Source organism: Passer domesticus, chromosome 24 (genome assembly GCF_036417665.1).
Source record: "Passer domesticus isolate bPasDom1 chromosome 24, bPasDom1.hap1, whole genome shotgun sequence".
NCBI lineage: Eukaryota > Metazoa > Chordata > Aves > Passeriformes > Passeridae > Passer > Passer domesticus.
The window spans coordinates 6,953,609-6,965,074 of NC_087497.1; the positions used below are offsets into that span (position 1 = coordinate 6,953,609).

At 56.0% G+C, this 11,466-nt stretch overlaps 1 protein-coding gene across 2 annotated transcripts in view; it reads right to left on the bottom strand.

Annotated features, from left to right (window-relative positions):
• The window catches only part of WASF2 (WASP family member 2), a 31,741-nt gene extending 25,325 nt beyond the window's left edge, over positions 1 to 6,416 (bottom strand). The window contains exon 1 of one of the 2 annotated variants that reach the window (XM_064398180.1): positions 6,278 to 6,416. The gene's annotated coding sequence lies outside the window, so the exon portion shown is untranslated. The remainder of the gene's footprint in view (positions 1 to 6,277) is intronic. The other variant, XM_064398182.1, reaches the window with a different exon arrangement.
• Between the last annotated feature and the right edge of the window lie 5,050 nt (positions 6,417 to 11,466).

Genomic DNA, 11,466 nt, shown 5'->3' on the forward strand with positions numbered 1-11,466 from the left:
TTGTGCTGGGGGCCCAGAGCTGGATGCAACACACCAGGTACTGGAGTACAGGGGGAATCATCACTTTATTGAACTGATCTTTTTGGGAAAAGAGAGATTAGACCGTATTAGGGATGCTAAGGATGCAGGCCTTCCTAGCCAAGCCTACCACAAGGTCTATAATAAGCTGCTTTATGGAAACCTCTCATGTGAAGCCAGCCCCTAGATGTAACCTCCTTGATACAATATTGAATTCTCAATAGCAACCAAAAGGCTATTTTGTATAAGTTAATTACAGCCGTTTTTAATTTAGCTCGCAGAAGGGAAGCGGCCAGTGATTTCATGCTGCCCTAGACAGAAGGTAAAGGTTTTCCACAAGCTGTGTTTATAGCTCTGTGCTTTCCTCCAGCAAAGCACCGGCTCCACAGCTGCTGGTATTGAAAGAACAGGATCTGGGTGTGTGCACGGTTCTCTCTCGCCTGGTTGGGTTTTTTTGCAGCTGCAAGGCCAAACCCATACGAGTGCGTGTGTGCTTTTTCTTACGGTGACAAAGGCAGGGTGCCTGAAAGGGAACTCGCTTCCGCTCTGGCAAGCACTCAGCCATTTGCTGGGCTAAGGGGTGGTCGGGGAACTTTCACCCATCCATTCAGCCAAGGCCGCTATTCCCCCTCCCTCCCAATTAAATCCCATTTTTTGCACTCCATGCATGAACTGCAGCCACACCAATACATCAGATATTGTGGCTGATAGCCTCCTCTGAATGCCACTTAAAGCCCTCCAGTGCGGAGCGCGCTGAAAGCAAAGCATCGCTCATTCTCTCAGAGACAGAAAGGGACTTTTGCTATAGAGAGACCTGAAGTAAGACTCTAAGTAGTAGGAAAAGGGCATCCAGAGAAAGAGGAAATGAGAAATTAAAACCACATTCAATCTTATTAGTGGTAATACAATAGGTCAGCAAGAGGACTTTGCACAACTCCACAGCATGGGAACAATTTATGCAGAACTTGGAGCAGTGACACCAGCAAGTTTGGAGTTCACCAAAACCAGCACATTTTGTCAGCACTATCTTAAAGTGCCCAGCTGGGAGGGGGCTGGAGGGGGATAGTGCCTCCATGCCTTGCAGGGAAGTGTGTTTAGGAAATGAGAATGTGATGAATACTCCCGCTCCTCTTTCTCCATCTGAAACATTTTCTCTCTCAAGGGATTTCCAGCATCTTACCAGCGCAGCCTCTTTGAAGTGCTGCAAAGTGGCATTGCTCATCATTTCAGTAATGATAGTAAATAAGCTCCAGTATTTTGTTGATCCTTTTCCTTTTGCTTTACAAACAAAAGGTCAGAGTCATTAGCCCAGTTTGATGAGCGGGGAGAAATGGAGGCTTGCAAGAGGCAGGTCGCTCTGGAACATCGTTGGGAGCACCAGGGAATGAAGAAGACAAGTCACAGGACTTTGGATCAGCCACGCTGGATCACCCAGCCTCCAGATACCCCAGGTACTCTCTGCATCACGGCCAGGCATCAGATGCAGCAAGAAAAGAGCATGGGAACAAGGCCAGCACAGAGCTAGAGCTCTCCCTGCTTTTCCAAGCTGCAGCACCCCACTGCACCTTAAAACCATGGGGAAACAAACACTATCATGGAACTGTGCTTCATGGATTTCACTTCCCTAAACTGTCTGATCAGTTCCTTAACTATGTATCCATGAGATCATGGGGCAGCAAATCCCATATTTATTATGTTGGGTGAAAAGACACTTCCTTTTATGCCCTTCACTTCACAATTAGGGGATTTCAATCTCAAATCTATGTGTGGCTTTGCTTCACAAAGGAGCTGTTCAAATAAATCCGTCACCATTCACATACAACAAGCCCCTTCCAAGCAGAGGGTTCACAGGCTGCATCTCCAAGGCCAGGTTGGACAGGCCTTGGATCAGCCTGGCCTGTGGAAGCTGTCCCTGCCCATGGCACAGGAATGAGATGAGCTTTAAGGTCCCTTCCAACCCAAACTGTTCTGGGCTCTGTGACCAAACACAAGAGAAGTGCTCAGTTCCCAGGGAGCAGTTTCAGTATGAACCAAAGGAATAACTCATGGTTTGGGTTTGATTTACAGCAGCACTGAGAACAAACCATGTTTAGTGTGGCTCTGTGTCTGACCCGTTCTGGACTGTGCACTGCTTCCAGCAGCAGTGCAGGAGAACCCAAACCTCGCACACAGCTCACCTGAGCAGCTCACCTGAGCAGTGACAGCAGCAGCCTCCCAGGCAGAGCTTCCAGCCCGCAAGAACCAGTGCCAACTGCTGCTGCCTCCCAGGCATCCCCTGCCTTCCTCTCTCAGCACCACAGCATCCCCCAAAGCACCACTTCTCCCCAAAAAGGGCCTGGGGTACTGCACTGGAAGAGGGGTTACAGAGAAGGCACTGAAGGAACAGAGCTGACCCATCTGTGAGACACCCATCGAGCTTCCTGGTGCTTTGAATTCCTCCATCAAAGCCCCTGGCAGAAGCATACTTGAGATATCTGAGCTCCACCACTTCTCCAGCAGCAACCTAACACCAGAGAGCTTTCCTGCAATTTCAGGAATTAGGGTAGGATCTAGATGAACTATTTCCCAGGCCCATTATGGTGGGGAAAGAGCTGGGATGGGGAATGTGATTAACAGCTCACGCTGCTTGCTCGAGAAAATAATGTGGAAGTTCACATTTAAGTTCTTCTGGGAAGGGACCTCCCCTCCTACTGCCTCCCAGGCAGGGAAAAAATATCCTGCAAACCTTCAGATGGAAAAAGAAATGTCATATAGATGAGAATTAGGCCTCAATCTGATCACCTTCTACCAAGCACTCCCTCCACAGTGAAGCCTGATCTGCCTCCCATCCTCAAAAAAGAACCAACACGTCTTTTTATTACACAGAGTTGCAAAAATACAAAAGGAAGTAAATGTCACCAGGGTGGTTCTGTTCTGAGCAGTCATTTGCTTATTACCCAGAAGCCATTGCTACATGCCTTTTTTAATCCCGTGTTTATAAATACCTAAAGTATTTAAATAAATGTTAATCTGCGGTAACTAAGGCCCTGATCTCACAAATATTTATCCTTGCACAGTGAGAATAAACACTCAAATACACAAATTTCTTACTACAGATCCCATTTCAGCCAGAGTGTTGTTGAAAACAGTAACACACCAGAAGACAGGCTGGGAAAATAGCTGCATTTTGCCTTCCTGGGTTTGCACAGTGTGTCACTTTTGGGCTGTTTCCTGTGCATTTCTTGTAGAAACTGTACAAAGAGCAAGGGCAGAGCTGAGCCACCGGACAGGGCCGGTTGTGGCTCTTGGAAGCTCAGAAGGAGCTTTTGGCAGTGTTTTTTCCTGGTGTCCCATTCTGCACGAGGACAGCAGGAACTCTATCCACAGCACATGCAAACACAATCGCTATTCAATCCCTTTCCTGCTTTGTGACTGACTCATGAGCAACGTATTTTGCTCAGCTGAATGACCAAGGGCTCAGTATTATCATCAAACCAAACAGAGGCAAACCCAAAACCTTGCATCTAAAATTATTAAACGTTTTGAGTCCAGAAAACCCACTGAGAGAAAATATCTACAAGGCTTAAAGCCAAGTCTTAACACTTGCTGAAATCTCCTTTATTACGATCTGTCAAAGAAAACTTGAATTTCTGAAAAACATTAATCCTACCAACCTTTGTTCTTCTATCACCACAAAAATACAAAAAAATAAACCCAGGAAAGGGCTTTGTTGCTGTAACTTTATGCACATGAGGCAATCACTGAAGTTTTAACCCCTCCACCCACACACCGTGATTATCTAACATTGGTGAATGAAATCAGCTTTTCCTAGACCAGCCCTGAAGAATGAGATATATTCAAGGCACGCTGAGAAACTGGGTGGGGACTGATCAGAAGGGTTGTATTCCTTGTCATGAATCACTGTCTGCAAATACCTTCTGAGTTGTAACTCACAAAAATATACCATTTCTGTGTGGTGTGTCACATTAGTCACAGGGAAACCAATTTTATACTGGCATGAGCCATCAGAAAGGTTTTATTTCTTTAAATTAATGGAATTTGGGACATTTACTTTTTGATCTCATTACCGGACAAGACTAAAAAAAAATATCACAGTTCTTTTTAAAACCAGTGGAAAAGATATGGTTTAGGGAAAAGTTTGCACTGAGTTCACCCCTAGAAGTTTATCCTCTTTAAACCCACACTCAGGAGGCACAGCAAGGCTTCACCTCATGTCAGGTGGGCTACAAGGGAGCAGCTGTACCACTCCTCCAGGCTTTAAAAATGCACAAATGAAGGCTTTGGAAGGTAAACCCCAGAAAGTCTGGTGCCACCATCAGCAGCACAGCCAGGGATAACAGTGACAACTGCAGCTTGAGCCAAGATCAGTGTCAGGCAGCTCCTGCAAGCTCAGGTCACGCTCTGTCACTCAAACCTCACGTTTTGAAGCACGTTCCTTAGAAAGAAATAAAGCCCCAAAGTGCCCAGGACTTTGTGTGAGGTGAGCTCTGCCCCAGTGCTTGGCTCTGGACATGAGGGGGATTCCAAGCCACTCTTGGACACGCTGGCTGTGCTCTCCTGGGGAGATGGTGGCTCTGGTTTGCTTTTAGCTCAGTTGGGGATTCAACCACGAGTTGGTTTCTATGGCAAAACCCACTCAAGGTCAGGAAAGGACAAATCAGAACGAAAAGTGTCGCAACGCAGCTCTGAATTCCTGCAGCACAAATTCCTGTTCAGCAGCAACTGCTTCTGCAGATGCAGAAAACGGGTGGAAAACACAACTGCTGCCCTTCCTCATGTGACTGAGAGCACAGGACTCAGTACTTCCCATAGAGAGGGACTTCCCAGGCCTCTGGAAGGCGTCCCTGCCCGTGGCAGGGGTGGAATCGGAGTCTTTAAGGTCCCCTCCAACCCAAACCCTTCCATGATTCCATAAAAGCAACACTGCTGCATCAGTTTTGTCTCAGGGAAGCACATCCGTACCCCTCAGTTGGCTCCCAGCATTTTTAATTTCGACTTCTCCCTCTCACGAGTCTTCAGGAAGGACACTAAAGTGTGAGGGTTACAGAGGGCTCCATCAATTATGGCTCTGCCTGCAGCTGATGTATTTAACAGAGGTTTTTTTAATCATTATTAATAGAATTTCATGTCCACCAACATCTGCAGTGCTGAAAGATTTAAGACTTTCCGTGCTTCCTAGTGCTGAACTCCCAGCATCAGCACATCCCTCAGCCCCACCAGTGCTCTGACCTATGGAGAGGTGCCCAATTCTCTTGTTGCTTCTAAAGAAAGCAAAACAGCAAGGCCAAATGTGAAATTCTGACAGGGAAATAAAAAATCCTACCACAGGAAGGTCCTTGAAGTCAAGTGACAGCTAACAGGGAGAAGCTGCAACCCTCACCTTTCCCCAGACTACCTGTATCCCAAAGTAACCCCAACACAACCACAAGGACATTCCCTAGGAACTTATTTCTTCTCCAGAAGAAATACGATCTGAGGCCACCAGGAGGTGAGTGCACCAACCCGAACTATCCAACCGTGCCCCAAGCTTTTTTACAGTGAAAGAAACCCCAACCCATTTCCCCGAGCACGATAGAGCACTGCCGGGGGGTCACACCAGGCAGTTCCAGATTGCATGTGCTGTGGATGGTGACAGACAAGGGGTGGCACACGTACCTAGAAGTGCTCCCGGACAGACGGAGGGGTGCAGGGACAGAGAGGGCTCCCTCTTTGGGGGCACCTCTGGAACGAGGACAGTTCTGCACAAGCCCCAGGGTCACACTCAGCCAGAAATGTCTGGAAAGGGAGGGACCCCTCTGCTCCCCCAGAGGGACCCTGCAGCACCCCTTGTTTCCTGAATCCCCCCGCGCTCCCCGCCGCGCCAGAGCTCCGGGCCAGCTCCGGGACAGCCCCGGGACAGCCCCGGGACAGCGGGCACCGGGCAGAGCCCCGCGGGCGGCGCTTCCCTCAGCCCGCACGGGCCCCGAGGGCCCCGGCAGCCCGGCCGGGCACACACCCCGCACCGAGCCGCGGCGCCGGGAGCGGCCGGGGCAGCGCCAGGCCGGGGATGGAGCCCCGGGCCGGGACGGAGCCCCGGGACCCCCGCCCGGGCCCGCGGCAGCGCGGCTCACTATGTGGCAGGAAACACCGCCCGCTGCACGCCAGCGCTCACTATTTGGCAAGGGCCTTGCGGCCCACTCCAGCGCCTCTGCCTCTCTCTCTCCCGCGAAGAGCCGGCCCGGCGGGGCTGGGGAGGCTCGCTCGCCGCTCTCGCACTCACCCTGTCCGCGGCTGTCCCCTCCGCGCCCCCGGTCTCACTACCACCAGGGCGGGCCGGCCCGCCCGTCCGCCATTCCACGGCTCCCCCTCCCTGCCCCGCCGGGCCCTCGCCCCGCCTCCCCCGGCCGCCGCACCGCCGCGCCATTGGCTGCCCGCGGGAAGATGCTGCCGCGCCATTGGCTGCGGCTCCCTGTCCATCAAAGCCGTCCTACGCTACTTTCTTACGGAGCTAGCGCAGCGGAAGAGCCGCACCCAAGCCGGCCGCGCAAAGAGAGTAAATAAGGAGGAGTGTACTATAAGGGGAGACAGACGGGGGGAACCCTGGGGGCTGGGGACAGATTACAGGAACAGAGGGGACAACCGCGTCACTAATCATAACTACGACATCTTAATATTTTTTTTTTGTGTGGTTATGAAAGCCAGAACTTGATATTCTTCCAAGCGGCATTGGAGGAAAGTGTTCTCTGTCAGTTCCGCACCCGCCCCGGAGAGCTCCGCTTTGGTGCTGCCGTTCGCCTCTATGGTCTCCCGCCCTGCGAGCGAAGTTCCACCTGGGGGAGCGGGGGTGTCACACCAGGGCGGGGCTGTGGCGGCGGGGTCGGGGGCCTGGCCCCGGCGGCCTGGGAGCTGGGAGCTGGGGTTTAAGATCTGAGGTTTAGGATTTGGGGTCTGGGGTCGCGGTGGGAGTTGTGGGATGAGGCATGCGGGGTTAGGGGACAGGCCTGCAGAAGTCTGGAGGGACAGGCGCCTAAGGGGAGGGGGTGGCAGGGGGTGCAGGTGACAGGGACAGCGTTGGGCTGGCACCAGAGCCTGCAGCTGCCAGTCCTGCCAGGACCCTCAGGACCCCCAGCCCTGCCGAGGAGGGCGTCCCCAGCCCCCAAAGCAGGTTCCCGTCACGGGGGTCCGAGCTGGGCCGTGGGCACAGCCCCTGCCCTCCTGGCTGGCCGCGCAGGGTGATGGCTGCTGCGCCCCTCGGGGTTTCTCCTCCTGGATTTCCCCCCGTGACCCGGCTGGGAAGGAGGCAGGGATTAATTACAGGAGCTGGGAGCAGCAGGCAGCGCTGCTGGGGACACGGGGACAGGCCCTGCTGGGGCAGCACAGGGCATCACAGCCCCGTCCCTGCCCCGTGCCCAGCGCAGCAGAGTCCTGGCATGGCTTGGGGTGAAGGCTCCCAAACCTCACGGGCCGGGACAGCTCTGAGTGGAGCCGGCTGCTGTGAGCGCTGTGCAGGGTGGCACTGGGCACCTCCAGGGACGGGGCCAGCCTCCTGCTCCTCAGCAGGGCCGGGGTGGTGCCGGTGCCCTCCAGAAATGGGTGAGAAGTTCCCGCCGTGGTGTTCCGTGTTCCTGCTGGTGCGGCTGGGTGTTCAGTCCTGCCTGGTCCAAGCAAGCCCCTGGGCTGGATGGGGAAGAGGCAGCGGCATGAAGGGCACTGGCACGGACATCCTTCTCTGCCCTGCTTTGTGCTCCTGCTCTAAACCCAACCGCAGGGACTAAATCAGCCGCCAGGCAGCAAACAACAAACCCAGGGCGGAGCCGGGAGCAGGGCCAGCCCCGGGTCACCCGGTGCCTGTCCCTGTGTCCGTGCCTGTCCCTGTGTCCGTGCCTCCTCCGCCCTGTGGCACAGCCTGGGCCTGCCCCGGTTCCTTCTGCATCCTGCTGCCACAGATGGACACACAGACACACATTTCTCGCCTGCTTTTGGCATCGCTGTCCTCCGTGAGTCCCACCTCTGCAGGATGGTCAGCGCCTCCCGGTGCTCCCTGCTGCCCCAGGGCAAACTGGCAGGGTGGAATGGGTGGACGGGGTGCCCAGGGATTGGGATGAACAGGCACATGGGGCACCTGGGATCCACAGGGTGCACATGGTACCTGGAGGTCCTGGGATGCACAGGACACGTGTGGTACCTGGGATGCACAGGGCACCTGGGGTACCTGGGATGCACAGGGTGCACATGGTACCTGGAGTACCTGGGATGCACAGGGCACCTGGGATGCACAGGATGCATGTGGTACCTGGGATGCACAGGACACATGTGGTACCTGGGATGCACAGGACACGTGTGGTACCTGGGATGCACAGGATGCATGTGGTACCTGGGATGCACAGGGCACACGGCATGTCCAGGGTGCCTGGGATGCACAGGACATGTGGGGTACCTGGGATGCACAGGGCACACGGCATGTCCAGGGCGCCCGGGCTGCAGTGGGGCACAAGGGACGTGTGGGGTGCACAGGGTACAGCCCCAGTACCCCACCCTGCCCCCAGTCCTGCCCTGTGGGTGTGGGCCAGGGGCTGGGGTGCTGCTGAGGCCGCTCAGCTCCATGTTTTCCAGGCTGCCAGCGAGCCGTTCCCTTGAAGATCTGCCTCTATCTCAAGGTGTCACAGCCTCAAGGGACCTACCTAATCTGTATCTGCTCTGCAACCTTTATCTCTCCTGCTCTGTTTATAGCTGCTGAATAAAACCTGCTAAACTGCAGGATCCAGCCCACCTCCCTGCCGTGCCCCCCGACACTTTTTCCCCTGGTGCTCCTGCCTGCCAGGTGCTTTCCTGTGTTCTGCTGGAGGTAAATGATGCCCCAGGGCATGGGGAAGGGCAGCCAGGCTGCTCCTGCCTCCCAGCTCCCTCCCAGGTGGGCTCCAGCCGTGTCCAAGCCCTTGACAACCCCAGGCAGAGCCTGGCACAAAGCAGAGCCTCATGCCAGCCCTGATTCCCTCAGCGTGGGCTTGGATTCTGCTGAAAACCAGGTGGGATCCAGGAGGTCCAGCCTCATCCTTTCTCTGCGTGCTTCAGGGCTGGGAAAGGGGGCATTCTCCGCGGGAGGGAGGAGATGGCAGCTTGTTGAAGCCTTGGATGTCTCTTCCCTGGCCAACTGCCCCATCCCAGCAGGCACAGCTGCATCCCTGCTCCCTGTGGGAAAGGAGCCAGGGCTGTGAGCACCAGAGCTGCGAGATGCTTTGGACACATGCTCCCAAGGCTTCTCCTGCATCCCTGATCCCCACGGACCCGCGGTGCACGAGGACACGGGGTGGAATGGGGCTCACGGGATGGACAGGGTGCCCGGGATGCAGGGAACAACCAGGATGAAATGATGCACAGGGGCTGGAGGGGCTGCCCGGGATGCACACACGGAGTGCCTGTGGTGCACAGCACACCTGGGCTGCACGGGATGGAAGGGGTGCCTGGGACAGCCGGGGCACACAGGAGGGATGGGATGTGTGGGACACTGGTGTCACCCTGGATGGGGTGTCCAGGACACAGAGGAGCTGCCCGGGGTGTCTGGCCTGTCTGGGACTCTCAGGAGGTGCCCAGGACATCTGGGACACCCAGGAGGTGCCTGGTGTGGCTGGGATGCTCAGGAGGTGCCCGGGACCCCCAGCAGGAGCCCAGGATGCTCAGGAGGTGCCTGGGACCCCCAGCAGGTGCCCAGTGCAGCGTGCCCAGGACCCTCAGGAGGTGCTCAGGACCCTCAGGAGGTGCCCGGTATGCTCAGGAGATGCCCAGGACCCCCAGCAGGTGCCCAGGACCCTCAGGAGATACCTGGGATGCTCAGGAGGTGCCCAGGACCCCCAGCAGGTGCCCGGGATGCTGAGGAGGTGCCCAGGACCCCCAGCAGGTGCCCGGGATGCTCAGGAGTTGCCCAGGACCCCCAGCAGGTGCCCAGGACCCCCAGCAGGTGCCCGGGATGCTCAGGAGGTGCCCAGGACCCTCAGGAGTTGCCCAGGACCCCCAGCAGGTGCCCGGGCCCCCAGCAGTGCCCGGCGCGGGGTGCCCGGCGCGTCCCCGCCAGCGTGGCGCGGGCAGTGGCTGTGCCGCTGACATTTACTAATCAGCTCTCACCCAGCGCACACCCGCTCCCTTCTCTTGCTGTCTTGTCTCCATGGAGACTCCGCAACCTTTGCTCACTCGTTAATGGTATCTCAGCAAAAGAAACTCCAACGCCACCCAGCCTTCCCCTCCCGGCCCCGGGAGAAATCCTCGCCTCTCACCTCCATCCCCATCCCCTCCTGCCGCTGGGGATGAAAGGGACGAGTCCTTGTTAGCGAGGGACCCAGCCACGGGGGCAAGTTCTGACGGTGGCGCGGGGAGGAGGGAGAGCCACCATCATCCTCCTCGCCGCCAAAAAAACAAGGCCGGGGGATTTTATTGCCGTGGCAGCAAGGACAGGCTCCATTCATGCGGGATTCCGGCCAGCAGCCCCTTTCCTGCCTGATTTATTGAGCCACAAGGCTTGGCGTGGGCTTCTGCCTGGGTTTCTGCGTCCCCCCCGTCCCAAACCCACAGCCCAACGTCCACGAAGCCACCCAAAAACCATGCAAAGGGAGTGGCTGGTGCTGGGAACATGCTCCGTCCCCGGTGTCCTGCTCTCGCTGATTCTGTTTTCAAATTAACATGGGAAAGATGCCCATTACCTGCTTCCAGATAATGACTATGATTAGGCAGAGCTCTGCTGCCAGCCGAGATCTGAAGGATTTCTGTGCTCTCCAGCAGCGCTTTGCCAGTGCAAAAACAAGAGCAATAAAGTGTAAATAAAAGACTAAAGGAAATCGTGGGTCCATCAGCGGATGGGCTGTGTGGAAGGGGCTCTAATGATGGGCTCTCTGCAGTCGGGTGGTGGCTGCAGGCTCCAGGCAAGGGAAAACTGGAGAGGGGCTGTCCCTGTGCCTGCACCAAATGTGTGAGCCTGGCTCGGCCCCTGCTTGCTGGGAACTGGGGCTTTGGGGGAGGAAAATTCGAGCTGTGGGTGTGTGAGGCTGCTCTGGGGGCACTCCTGGCCCTGCACATCGAGATGGGGGATGAGGAGGGGGGAAGAAATGGCTGGATCTCCTGAGGTGACTGCAGCAGCTCCCAGATCATCCACGGTGGTCCCACCCCTCCCCTGCATTGTGCTGTGACACTCTGCAGGCATGGAGCAGGACAAGGGACCCCCTGTGCCAGGGGCACCTCCATCCCCAGGCATGCTCAGGATGTGCAGGGAGCAGCACAGGAGCCATCGGGGCTGAGCATCCTCTGGGGATGCTGGGATGTCCCTGGGGGCTCTCTCCCTCATCCCAGTGCTGAGGGAGGCACAAATCCCCTGCCTGTGCTGCCAAGCTGAGCTCCAGCTCCCTCTGAGCCTGCCAAGATCCCCCCAAACCATCCAAGATCCCCCCACCATGGCCAGAGGAGATGGAAAACCTTGGCTGTGGC